We start from the raw sequence: 12,745 nt of genomic DNA on the forward strand, positions 1-12,745 counted from the left end.
GGCCGCTGCTGGGACAGCGCCGGGGCTCCGCAGCACTGGGCCAAGGCAGCGCCTCCATCCCGCAGCACTGGGCCAAGGCAGCGCCTCCATCCCACGCCCCCTCCTCTTCCTCCTCCTCCTCCTGGTCCGGCCGCAGCTGCAGCAGCGGCAGCCTCAGGGCAGCCAGGGCCGGGCCTCGTCCCTCCATGAGGACAGGGACGGGCCGCCATGGCCCCGCAGCCCCACAGCCCCGCAGCTCCAGCAGCAGCGGAGCCATCGCGGCCTGGCCCAGGGGCCCTGGCAGGGACAAGGGCTGCAGTGGGGCAGCTGCTGTCCTGGCTGGCCCTTGCAGCCGGGCAGCCCGGCCAGTGCCACAGCCCCAGCCAGCCCTGCCCAGCGCTCAGCAGCACCAGGGGCACTGCCCAGCCCTGCGCCCGCCCCGCACCAGGAGGCCAAGGTGGCTTCTGTGTCCAGCAGCAGCCCGCACACAGAGCCTGCAGCCAGAGGCACATTCAGCTGCTCTTCAGCATGCCCAGCGGGGCACACAGACGCAGCCCCGGCACAAGAGGAGGCACATTCAGCTGCTCCTCAGGCAGCACAGAGCGGCTGCCCCTGGGCTCCTCCAGGCCTGCACAGCTCCCTCTTTCCCGGCACAAAATCCCCTCGGGCAGCTTCCCTGGAGCCCTCTGGGGCTGCTACCCGGGATCTCAGCTCCTCAGAGCTCTGTGTGTCACAGACTGCAGGAGATGCCTGGGAGGAGTCTCAGGGAGATCCTGCAAGATGCACGTTCATTGCAAAACCAAAAATGGATCAAGGTCAGCTTCCCTGGAGCAATCTGGGGCTGTGTTGGAGTGAAGGCTCCTCTGGACTCAGGCCCAGAGGGAAGCCAAAGCACAGGGGTTGAATTAAAACCTTTGGACAAGCTGAGATCCATGAAGCCACACCAAAATGGAATAGAGATACAGATTTTTAACTTTTAGTAGAAATATATGCTAAGTGCCTTAAACATTAAAAAGCTGTAGCAGAGACCTTAAACACAGTTCTTGCTGCAGCAGTGTTACCTTTTCACAGAATTCTTTAGGCAAAACATAGATAGAATTATACTGTTCACATTTTTTAGATAGAGTGTTCACATAAACAATAAGAACTGATAGAAACTGTATATGCAAATCTGTGTAATACCTATGTAACACTTGTGTAAGGCTTACGACTGTTAGAATTAGACCAGGATAGGTTAAGAAAAGGAAAACAAGAATCGTGTGTTAATCTTATTGGTCAGTTAACAAATATAATCCACACTTCTGTAAGAAAAAATATAGTGTATAGTGTATAGAGCATATAAAGTATATGGAGCATGTAGAACATATAGAAGAAGCTGGTTTTTGCCTGCTGTTGCTGTTTGCCTTTATCATGTAAGCCCCTTTGAACTCTGCCTTCAAGAAAGCTGTGAGACTATGAAATAAAGAACTTAGTAGAACAGCAGCCTCCTCTGCTCTTTTACCCTGGTCCGAGAAGGGAGGGTACCCTGTCAAAAGCTCAACAAATGGTGCCTCTATTTTAAGGGGGAACGACTTTAAATAATTTCCGGTTGAAGCATCTTCAAAGTAGAAAGAAAAAGGCTGTTTGGAAGAAACAGAAAAATCCCAGGAACAAGTGGACCTTGAAACTAAAGGTGATGTGTGCTCTACTGAACGCTGAAACGAAGCATAAATCCCGAGTCGCAGGACAAATCGGAGAGAGACACGCTGAAGCTTGCCTTACAGGAGTTAAGGTAAGCATCCTTTGAAGTAATCTAGATGGGGAACAATATATCAAAAGAGCAGAGGCAGATTTATGAACATCTAAAGTATTTATTAATATGTAATGATTATGAGGTCCCAAGCAAAGATTTGAAAGATCTTTTAATATATCCTCAAAAAAACTTCCCAGAAGTTAAAGCAGGCTCTGCATTAAATAAAAAATTATGGGACCAAATTGGTATAAAATTATTTGATTATTCCACCCGTGGAAATAAATCCATGTCAAATATATTGCTCATATGGCGAATAATTGTTGAAATATTGAATAATCCCTTCTCTAAATTCATAATTACAGTCCCTGCAGTAGAGTCTGATAACGAAATATTGCAAACTCTAGTTTCAAATTCTATATCGCAGCTAGACATTACGTGGGTGGAGAGGGCTCTCAGCCAGACATAGCAAATACAGGAGACACAAATGCGGGCGAATTGGGATGCAGCGACCCGAGCGAGGGTGGGCCTACCCCGAAACCTCTGCATTCTTTCACTGCTCCTAGCCAGCAACCGCGTGAACACTCGGGACCAGAGGACAGGGCACAGCCGTGTTCTCGGCTTGCACAGCTAGTTCAAACAGCATCGTGTGCAGCCCCGGTGCCTCCCCACGTTCCCCGGAGCGACGCAGGCGGCATCCCTGCGGACGCTTTGGAGGTCGCGAACTGGCCCCCCCTGCCCCCAGACGCTGCAAACTCCGCCCCGTCGCTACGGGCAACGGAGCAGCTTTCTGCAGGCGCTGCCCTTACTTTTTCATCAGGTTTCCCATCCCCCTCCCGAGCCGTGAAAACAGGAGGGGTTCTCCCCTCCTTTTCTGAAAAGGCTTTACCTTTTGCCTCTAGGGCTGAGTCAATCCCGCAGCCCGATCCAGGCGCCGGACGCGGCTCAGGCAGGCTCTCTGCTGCTGCCGTTCGCGTCTTCCCCTCCGCTCGCCGCGGCGCAGGCAGACTCCGCTGCTGCCTTCGGCGCCTCCTCCCCCACGCCTGGTGCGGCTCGGGCAGGCTCCTCTCAGCTGCCGGGCACGGCTTTCCCCACGCCTGGCGCGGCTCGGGCAGGCTCCTCTCAGCTGCCGGGCACGGCTTTCCCCACGCCTGGCGCGGCTCGGGCAGGCTCCTCTCAGCTGCCGGGCACGGCTTTCCCCACGCCTGGCGCGGCGCGGGCAGGCTCCTCTCAGCTGCCGGGCACGGCTTTCCCCACGCCTGGTGCGGCGCGGGCAGGCTCCTCTCAGCTGCCGGGCACGGCTTTCCCCACGCCTGGTGCGGCTCGGGCAGGCTCCTCTCAGCTGCCGGGCACGGCTTTCCCCACGCCTGGCGCGGCTCGGGCAGACTCTTTGCCGCTGCAAGTCGCGTCTTCCACTTCGAGCGGTGCGGTTTGGGCAGGGTCTCCGCTGTTGCCTTTTGCGGCTTTCTTCCCGCCTGGCGTGGCTCGGGCAGAGTCTCAGCCTCCGCAGCTCGCATCTTCTGTCCCATGCGGACCTGCTGCGGGGTCCGTACCGGAGCAGCGCTCGGCACCCGCCTTCGCTTCACCGTCATCCGTGCGGCCGCCGCCTGCGCCGGCCAGCCAGTGGCAGGACCACCCTGACTGCAATCCTCCGCCCATGGCTCCTAATGCGGATCAAACCTCCTTTGTTCGGGCCGGTGCCAGGCCGAAAGACAACTTCACCACAAAACTTTGACCATGCTGTCCTGAAGAACTACAGCAACATGGCGGCGCCCTCGTCACTTCCGTGCACAATGGCGACACCATCGTGCAACCACGTAGCTCACCCTCCAACTGCAGCGCCACCTGTGGCCGCTTCTGTTATTGCACCCTCAAATACTTACCCACAGATACAGCCTGCCTCGGAACCCATCCTATTCCACAGAAAGGGGGGAGATGGACCAGAAGGAAACAGCTGCTGGAATAATAAACACAGAAGAATGGACAATGATTGTTCTGCTTCTGGTGAAGAAGAAAAACTATCTCTCCTTCATCAAGACACCCTCCGAGGGAAAGTCAAAAGCCAGTTACAACAGACTGGGCTGAAGTTAGACAAAAGGCACTAAAGGGAAAAGATTTTAATTTAGCCCAAGAGCCACTTCTAGCCTTGCCAATTAGATATGGCCAAGGGAATGCCGAACCAAGATGGGTGAAGGTAGACCATGATGATATCAAGGATTTCAGAAGAGCGATTCGAGAAAATGGGATAGGCTCACCATATTTTAAACGGCTGCTAAAAGCAATAGTTGATAATGAGGACTTAACACCTCTTTATTGCAGATATGTTGCTTCATCAATTCTAACAGAATCACAATACATCCTATGGGACATGAAGTGGAGGAAATTCTTGAATCAAAAAATTGTAACATATGCTGGGGGTCCCCACGCAGCACTTACAATAGCCCAGATAACAGGTGACCCCCCAACAATAAGCCTGAAGAACAAATAGATTTACCGAGAGTAGTATTAGGGGACATAAAAAAAGCAGCCTGCAAAGCTTTTTTATTGACACAGCCGGTGGGGACTCCGGAAGGGACTTACACATCAGTAAAGCAGGGGCCATTAGAGCCCTATACAGCATTCATTGATCGCCTGACACAAGCCTTGGAAAGGCAGTGTGAGGATGATGAAACCCGACCACTCTTACTTTGAACCTTGCATATGAGAATGCCAATGAAGAATGTAGAAAAGTCATTTGAAGCCTACCTGAACAAGAACCTACTTTATCACAAATGATAGAAGCCTGCAGCAAAATTGGCAGACCTCAACAAAAGAGGGGTCCAGGGCACACCGGTGTTGGGAAAAGGGGTATCACGTGGTGGAGAGATCCAGAATGGGTGGAAAGGGGGGTCATGGGGCTCCTCAGTGTTAAGGAAAGAGGGATATGGGGGTGGGAAAGGGCAGGAATGGAGCTCCAGGGGATCCCAGGGTCAAGGAAAAGGGGGGTCTGGGAGAGGCAGGATGGCTGGCAAAGGGGGCACAGGGCGGTATTAGTGCTGGATGAGGGGGTGTAGTGGGGTCCTTGTGCTAGATAAGGCAGTTCAGGGGGCTCCTGGTGCTATGGAAGGAAGGTTCAAGGGGGTCACATGGTCAAGGATCCAGAGGCTGAGAGAGGTGGGATGGCTGGGGAAGGGATTGCAGGGATTTCCCCGTGCTGGATAAGGGGTTGTAGGGGGGTCCCAGTGCTGAGAAATGTAAGGTTTGGGAGTGCCAGATAACGGGGTGCAGGTGGTTCCCAGTGTGCAGGAATGGGGACTCGGGGTGGTCCAGGTGCCAGGGGATCCCCAGGTCAAGGAAAAGGCCATGGTTGGGGTCTGAGAGAGTGTCAGAGACTGAAATATAGTTTATAACTTAAACATTTTCATGAAGGACTTTTAAAACTGTATTACAAAAGCTGCAGAGAAGACTACCTCACCCTGAATGGGGCCCTGACTGATACCTTACACCGCTCGCTGATGAAGATAACAACTCAGGGCTGGAGACATTTCATGGAGCACAGGCTTAACACCTCCACAGGAGACCACAGCCCCAGGGCTATCAGCTGCCAGGCTCGAACAGACCCTCCACCAAAGGGTGGAGGGGAGGAGAGGCTTTGGGTGTCTTGGAAATGCCTGTGGTCAGAGGCGCAGTGACTGCCCATCCTCCACTGTGCAGAGGAGCCCAGCTGAGGAGTCCTCACTGGGGTGGGGGGTAGGGGGGCGAAGCTTATCCACAGCAAAAGGGGGGGACATGGCCCATCACAGGGGCCCCTCTCAAAGGGGTCCCCAGACCCTGCACCAGAGCACCAGAGATGATGCAACAGACCCTCAGTGTTGCAAGGGACAGTGTGTCAAGCTGGCCCCTGCAAGAGAGGCACATGGGCATTCCCACCTGGCCCAAAGCGTGTATTAATCCACAGGATTCTGTACTCTTTGGCGTGTGGTGTGGCGGCGTGGCCACGGCAGCGATGGGGGACCCTCACCACCAGCAGACCAGTTGGAGGGCAGCAACGAGATGCCGTTGGGACCCTCGGATGGGTGATATGCTTCCACCTAACCCCTGTCACCTTTCCCTGTTCCCCCACCCCCCACGCACACATCTTTCTCCCTCTTTCTTTCTTTTCTCTTTCTTTCTCTTTGCCTATTTTACTATTAAATAAAACACATCAATTTTTTTGCATCAACATCTAACCTCGTTTTGTTTCAATCTTGTTTCTGGGAATATTTTGAACCTTCTAAAGTTCTTTCTGGTTTGTGCACAGAGAGTTAGCTTGCTTTGCTTTTCTGGGTTTAAACCGGATAGTAACAGAGAGGTGCATTGGCCAGGAAAGGGGTTGTAGGAGGTTACTGGTGGAGAATAAGGGAGCCCAGGGAGGTCCCCATGCCAGGGAAGGAGGGTCACAGAGGTGACAAGACCGGATAAGGGGGTGAAAGGAAACAGAAATGGAAATAGAGGGGGATCCTGGTGCCCAGGAATTGCAGTTCAGCAGGGTCCCGGTGCCGGGGGCAGTCCCCAATCGCATGGCAGATCCCAGTGGTGCGGGTTGAGAGACACGAAAATGACTGAGGGAGCACAGAGGGTGGGGGGCAGGGACAGGGGGAACTCCTGGGAATTCCCCTGGATCCCCCCTGGGACACTCTGTGACCCCCTGCAGGTAGCCTTCTGGACCCCCTGGGACCCCCTGCAGGAAGCGCAGGGAGTGGAGAACTGGGGGGATGCAGAGACTGCCAGGGTCTTGGAGGTCCAAGGGTCAGGAAGAGGAACTGGGAAAAGGGAAGGGTCTAAGTCTCAAGGAAAGGGGAGTGCAGGGACTAAGAAAGGTGGGATGGGGGGGTCCAGAGGGTCCCTGTGCCCAGGAAAGGGGGTTGCAGGGGTCCCCGGTGTTGAGGAAAGTGGGGTCTGGGTGCTGGGAAAGGCAGGAATGGGGGTCCAGGGAGTTTCAAAGTCGAGGAAAAGGGGGGTCTGTGGGCTGGGAGAGGTGTGATGGCCGGGAAAGGGGGTGTAGGGGGGTATTGATGCAGGATAATGGGGCGCAGGGGTGTCCCAGTGCTGGATATGGGGGTTCAGGGGGATCCTGGTGCAGAGGAATGGTGATTCAGAGGGTCCCGGTGCAGGAGAACGGGGGCAGGGGGAGTCCCCTTGCCCAGGAATGGGGGTTCTGTGAATGCCAATGCCCGGGAGTGGCGATTCAGGGGGGTCTCCGTGCCCAGGAATGGAGGTTCAGGGGGATCTCGATGCCCGATAAGGCTGACAGGGGGCTCCCGGTGCGGGGGAAGGGTTGCAGGGGGGTCACAGTACCCAGGAATGTGGATTCAGGGGGGGGTTTCCTGTACCAGGGAATGAGGGTGCAGGGTGTTTTAGTTCCCGGAAATGCAAGTTCAGGGGCGTCCCGGTGCCCGGGAATTGCGGTTCAGGGGGTCCCAGTGCCGGGGGTCCCCCTCACCTCTCGTCGCCCCCCCCGAATCCCCCAGGAGCGCCCCCGGCCCCAGCGCTGGAGCCATCGCGCTGCTCCGCTGGGCCCCGCCCCCAGCCCGGCCCTGCCCCGCCCCCAGCGCTCCGGCCCCGCCCCCAGAGCCGCCTCCGGCCCCGCCATTGGCCCCGCTCTTTCCTGCCCGCCAATGGCAGCTCGGGACGCTCGGGACGTCACCGGCCGCCTGGCGGATCCCAGAAGCGCAGGTCGGGAGACGGAGAAGCGAAAAGACGGAGGGAGCGCGGGGGCAGGGGATAAGCGTAGTTCCTGGGAATTCGTCTGGATCCCGCTGGATCCCCGCTGCGACCCCTCTAAACCCCTCGGGACCCCTGGGGCTCTCCGGGAGCCCCTGGGACCCCTCTTCAGGAAGCGCCAGAAGTGGAGAACTGGGGGCACATGGAAATTTCGGAGGTCTCAGGGATCCAACGGTCAAGGAAAACTGGGTCTGGGAGCTGGGAAAAGCGGGATGCCTGAGAAGGGGATGCAAGGGTGTGTTGGTGCACGATAAGGGGGTGTAGGGGGCTCTCTGGGCACAGGAATGCGGGTGCAGTGGCGTCCCGGTGCCGAATAAGGGGTTGCAGGCGAGTCCCAGAGTACGTGAAGGGGGTGCAGGCGGGGGTCCCAGTCCCGCATAACGGGATGCAGGGGGTCCGCATTCCCAGGAATGAAGGTTCAGGGGAGTCACAGAGTCAAGGAAAAGGGAGTGAGGGCACGGGGAGCGGCGGGATGGGTGTCCAGGCGGTTCCTCTGAGCAGGAAAGGGGGGTACACGGCTCTCCAGTGTTGAGGAAGTAGGAGGCTGGGAGCTGGAAAAGCCAGGAGTGGGGGTCCCGGGAGGCTCAAAGTCAAGGAAAAGGACGTCTGTGAGCCGGGAGAGACGGGATGGCCAGGAAGGGATTGCAGGGGTGTCCCGGTGCTGGATAAGGGGGTGCAGGGGGGTCCCGGTACTGAGGAATGGGGGCTCAGACAGGTGCCGGTGCCCAGGAACTGCGATTCAGCAGGGTCCCGGTGCCGGGGGAAATCACCGGTCTCCGGGCAGATCCCGGTGGCGCAGGCTGGGAAACGGGAAAGTGACCGAGGGACCGCGGGAGGCAGGGACAGGGGACATTTCCTGGGAATTCCCCTGGATCTCTCCTGGGACCCCCGCAGGGAACCTTACGAACCCCCTGGTACCCCCCTGCAGGAAGCACAGGGAGTGGAGAACTGGGGGGATGCAGAGATTGGCGGAGTCTGGTGGTGTCCAAGGGTCGAGGAAGCGGAACTGGGAGAGCCGGGAAGGGTCACGGAATGGGGATGTTGCAAAGGCTCTGAGAGGCGGGATGGGAGATCCAGGGTGTCCTTGTGCCCAGCAAAGGGATGTCCAGGGGCCCTGGCCCAGAAGCTCAGGGAGCCCTGGAGACTGTGGTGATGCTATGGAACCTGATGCAACCCTGCCTCCACTGTGACACCACAGAAGCTCAGGGAGCCTTGGAGACCGTGGGGATGCTGGCGAAGCTGACGGAACCCTGGGTCTCTTCCTGTTGAGCAAAGTGGGGTCTGGGTGCTGAAAGGCAAGAATGGGACTCTAGAGGGTCCCTGGGTCAAGGAAAAGGGGGGGTCTGTGGGCTGAGAGAGGCGAGATGGCCAGGAAAGGGGGTGCAGGGGGTTATTGGTGCAGGATAAGGGGGTTCAGGAGCGTCCTGGAGCTGGGAATGGAGGTGCAGGGGGTTCCTCATGCTTGAGAATGGGGGGTTTGGACCCATGGGCTGCACGGGGGTCCCACTGCTGGTAATGGGGGGGGTCAAGTGGTCTCACTGCTGGCCAAGAATTGGAGTTTCAAGAGGGTTCCGAGGCCCAGGAATGGTGGATCAGGGGGTTTCCCATGGCAGGGAATAGGGGTTCAGGGAAGTTCCTGGGAATCTGGGTTCAAGGGGGTCTGGGTGCCTCAAAATAGAGGTTCAGGGGGGTTGCAGTGCCAGATATAGGAGTACAGTTGGGTCCTACTGCTGGAGAGGGAGGTGCAGAGGGGTCCCAGTACGCAGGAATGGGGGGCTTAAGGGCCTTCATGAGAATGAGGGTGCACGGTGTTCTAGTGATGGGAAATGGAAGTTCAGGGGGGCCTGGTGCTCAGAAATTCCAGGGAATTCACCTGGATCCCCTCCTGGGACCTGCCTGGATCTTCCTGTGACCCTTTTGGGACCCTCCTTGGCCGTGCAATGCGGGACCCCCAGGCCGGGCTGGGCTGAGCTCCCGGGCCCTGTGGCCAAACTCTGCCTGGAACCCGCTGGGTTCGGCCCGAAGCGGGGCAAGCACCAGGACCTGTGGATCCATTCTGTCCTGCGGCTGCGGGGCCCCAGCCCCAGCGGAGCAGGACTGGGCGCTGTGACCCCGATCCCTGATTCCCAATCTCCTTCTCTCTCTCTCTCTCTCCTCTCCTGTCCCTTTCCTTTGGGTGACAATAAATCCCAGAGTGGCTGCAGAGCCCCGTGCCCAGTTCGGGTTTCCCAGGAAAGGGAGGCCTGGGGCTGAGATGCCCCGGGATGGCCAGGAATGAGGGTCTAGGGGTCGCTGGGGTCAAGGAAACAGGGATCCAGGGGCTGGGAGAGGAGGATATCTGGGAAAGGGGGTGCAGAGGGGTCCCAATGCCCAGGAATGGGGATTCAAGGGGGGCCCCAAGGAAAAGGGAGGCTCCCCAAAACCCCCTCCCAGGGGGGAGCAGGAGCTGGGTCAGGAGCTCTAGGGGAGAGAAAAGGGGGTGACCCCAGGATGGGGGGAATCCCGGGAGGGGCTCACATGCTCAAGGGGGGACATGACTCCTGGGGACCCCTGTCACCTCCTCCCATAGGTGGAGGCCGAGCCCCAGCCCAGGAGGATGAAGCCCAACACGAAGCCCCCGACCCCCATCAGCATCTTGGGGGGGCGTCCGGCGGCAGCTCCGGGGGCGGGAGGAGCAGGATCCAGGAAAGGTGCATGGCTGCCAGGAAGGGACCGGGATGGAGTGGGACAGGCTGGGATGGACTGGGAGAGGCTGGGACACTGGGATACAGCAGGACCAGGACGCAGTGTGACCAGAACTGGGACAACAGGGGTCATACTGGGAGTAAGTGGGACCACACTGAGGGCTACTGGGAGCAATTGGGAGCATGCTGGAAGCAACTGGCGGTACATGGGAGTGATGGGGTGCATGCTGGAGGCAACCGGGATATATTGGGAGAGACTGGGAGTGACTGGGATCATGCTGTAGGGAACTGGAACCTTACTGGGGCAAGTGGCTGTGACTGGGAATGACTATGAGCAAGCTGAGGGCAACTGGGCTATACTGGGAGTGTCTGTAACTGCACTGGGGGTGACTGGGACCATGCTGGGGGAGACTGGGATCCTACTGGACACATACTGGGGAATACATGGAATGACTGGCTCTGTGCTAGGGGCAACTGAGAGCAACTGGGATCAGACTGGGAGGAACTGGGAGGAACTAGGACCATGCTGGGGACAACTGGGATCATCATGGCATCAGAGTAGGATCATGCTGGGAGTGAGTGGGTCTATGCTAGAGGCAACTGGGAAAGACTGGGATCACACTGGGAGGAAATGGGACCATGCTGGGGACAACTGGGATCATACTGGGATCATACTGGAAGTGACTAGGAGCATCCTGAAGGCAACTGGGATATACAGGGAGTGACTGGAATCATGCTGGAAGCTACTGGGAGAGACGGGGAGTGACTGGGATCATAGAGGAGCCATAAAGGAAGTTACTGGAATAATACTGGGAGTATCTGGGAGTGACTGGGATCATACTGGGAGTTACTGGGACTATGCTGGGAGTAAATAGCATCGTACTGAAGGTGACTGGGTTCATACTGGAATCATACTGGGGAGGACTGGAGCCACAGTGGGAATGACTGGGATCGTGCTAACTGAAAGTTACATATTGGGGAGTGAGCTGGGACCATACTGGGGTGACTGGGAGCCACAGGGCCCATGCTGGGAGTGACCTGGGCCCCCCTGGGGGGAACTGGGGGAACTGTTTTGTGGATGCTAGCAAGGGCTGACAGAGGAATTTTCCTGTGAACTTTTCTTTCTCGTAAAAAAGTAGTTAGAGAAATCCAGCTTCTCACAGCTTCTCTGTGAAAGCTTTCGCTGTCATGTGAACTGGATGGACAACAGTTTGAGAGAACGTAAACCATTTCTACACCTGCAGGTTGTTTTGAGAACTGTGAAAATTATTTTCCTTCTTTAAGAATAATATTTGGAAATGGGTGTATTACTGCTCAACATATCACCTTGAGAGGTGGTGGGTCAATAGGCCAATCATGTAATTTCTCTTTTGCAAACCATGCTATAAAAGGTATGGGTGATTAAACGAGGCCGCCTCGGCTACACAAATCTGATCTGGACTTATGCCATGATTTTCACTGTCTCTCTGGGAATAACAGCGACACTGGCCCAGCTGGGGCTCAGGGTTGTTCTCCCCCAGGGCTGCCCTGGGTCCTGCTGTCACCCCCGCCCCCAGGGAGCCGAGAGACACGGAACAGCCAAGGGACAGGGGACATCCAGGGAACACGGCCTGGCCCAGGGACACTGTGCTCCAGCACTTTGGGCTGTTGTGCCCAGGGTGTTGCCCTTGGGCTCCCAGGACAGGCAGAGCGGGGAGAATCCCCTCCAGGAGCTGTTGTTCACTTCAAGCTTTGGTGTTGGACATTCCCGCAGAGCCACCTGCAGTGGCTGGAGCCCGGCTGGTGCCTGGTGCCACCAAAGCCGCTCCGTCAGTGCCCTCCTGCCCCGGGCAGGGCAGAGAACACTGAAGGAAAGGCCCGAGCTCGGCTCGGGGCAGGGAGAGGGCACTTCCCTGGCACTGCCAGGGGCACCACAGAGCCGGCCTGGGGAAAGGATTGGGATTTATGTCCCATTGAATTGCAGCAGGGATTTGATTGGACATAAATTCCAGTCATTTCCCCATGGAAATCCCATGGCAGTGGGCTGGGGGGAGATCCATCCATGGAATTCTCACGTGACTGGGATGAGAGTGAGATCTATCCATGGAAATTCCATGGGAATTCCTGCATTCCCAGGTCCACCCTTCCTGAATCCCACATTCCCATAGAAATTCCCCCCCACACCCACCTTTGTGCTCCAGAGCCTCCCGACCACATCCAATGTATTTTGGGAGCTCTTCCAAACAAGTGTGTCCCAGGTAATGCTTCATCTGCTCTGCCAGGATCCCTTTGGATTCCCAGCACCTCTGGGGGATCCGGGTGGCACCGTCGGACACCACAAATCTCGTGGATCCCAGCTGGAAGATGAAATCCCACCCATCATAGCCGTGCCGGTGGGATCCATGGACTCTCCGTTGGACAGGAGGTCACAGCTGGAAACCACATGCACTGTGGGGAGACCTGGGAACGAGGAGAGAATGGACCCATGGAGTCGTGTCCCAGCCCCACGGAGCCCCTTGCAGCTCCCTGGATTCCTACGCCAGGCCCACAGATCCCATGCAACTCCCACAAATCCCACCCCTAGAGATCCACCCCATTCCCACAGATCCCAGCCCAGCCCCCAGCTCCCCAC

The sequence above is a fragment of the Aphelocoma coerulescens genome, unplaced genomic scaffold, assembly GCF_041296385.1.
Source record: "Aphelocoma coerulescens isolate FSJ_1873_10779 unplaced genomic scaffold, UR_Acoe_1.0 HiC_scaffold_77, whole genome shotgun sequence".
Taxonomy (NCBI): domain Eukaryota; kingdom Metazoa; phylum Chordata; class Aves; order Passeriformes; family Corvidae; genus Aphelocoma; species Aphelocoma coerulescens.